The following is a 1,195-nucleotide window of genomic DNA, read 5'->3' on the forward strand; positions in this document are numbered from 1 at the left end:
ATATATATATATTACACACTGGGCAGGAGGGTACTGGAACCTGACTACAGGGGTCTCTGGCAGAGAAGAAAAATGGTTACCAGAGACTGAGATGGCCAATTTGAAGGGGTAACGACAGATTGCTAAGCAGGAGCAAGGTCACAGCGGGTGGCTGGTGTATTGTTAGGGGGAAAACATCAAACTTCACAGAAGGTGGTTAGAGTTAATAGTATTGCATTGTATTATTCAAAATAGCTAGAAGACAAAATTTTGAATGTGTTCAACTAAAAATAAGAAAAGTTTTGAGGTTATCCACATGTAAGAGCCTTGTGTTCATTGACACACAATGCACAAATGTATGTAGCATCACTGTGTATGCTAAAAAAGATATGCAGTCATCTGTCAACACAAACTGATGAAGAAAAGAATTTGACCTTTATGATGTTTGAAAATGTCAGGCAAAGTATTTTTCCTGTTTATTATTAAACCTGTTTATAGTTAAGTTCATAAAAATGGAAAAGTACATTTGCATTTGGATGTTTGTGATTTTCATTGGTAGCAACACTTGGAATCAGATCCAGAGGTGCTGTACCATCAGACTGAATTCCCAGTCCTTTCAAATTTTCTACTTTGAAACATGCCCTTACTAAGCTGTCCAGGCTGATCTTGAATTGTGATTCTCCTGTCCAAGCCTCCTGAGTAGTGAGGATCGCAGGAGTGTGCCGGTGTGCATGATATAAATTTGTAACTTTAAATTTTCTAGTTTCAATCTTATATGATGACTTTCAAGAGAACTTTAAAATTTTAAGGATACAGAGGAGTTATGGTACCATGAAGAGAAACAGTAACAATAAGGAAGTTCATAGTCAAGCAACTGGCAAGTCCCTCAGACTGTTGATAATATAAAAAAGCAACTGGAAAACTCTTTGTTGCCAGGATGCAGACTTCAGTGGAGATGGTCCCTTTCACGAATCAGTTGCCTTCATCCCTCATTTCTCGTTCTACTTCTCTCCCTCAGTCAGCCTCCTGGTGTCTCCGCTCCTCTTCCGCTCTTTCTTCTGCACAGCTGAAGCTCCCTGGGCAACCAGATATCTCCCTGTGTCAAGGGTAAAGCCTCAGCTTCTCTACACCCAGGCACCGCTGCCTGGACATGATGATGCTGGGCACTCATGGTGAGCTGTGGGCCACAGGGACAGGATGGCCTCCTTCATGCATC

This window comes from Fukomys damarensis, unplaced genomic scaffold, assembly GCF_012274545.1.
Source record: "Fukomys damarensis isolate Sample0158 unplaced genomic scaffold, DMR_v1.0_HiC HiC_scaffold_3, whole genome shotgun sequence".
Taxonomy (NCBI): Eukaryota; Metazoa; Chordata; class Mammalia; order Rodentia; family Bathyergidae; genus Fukomys; species Fukomys damarensis.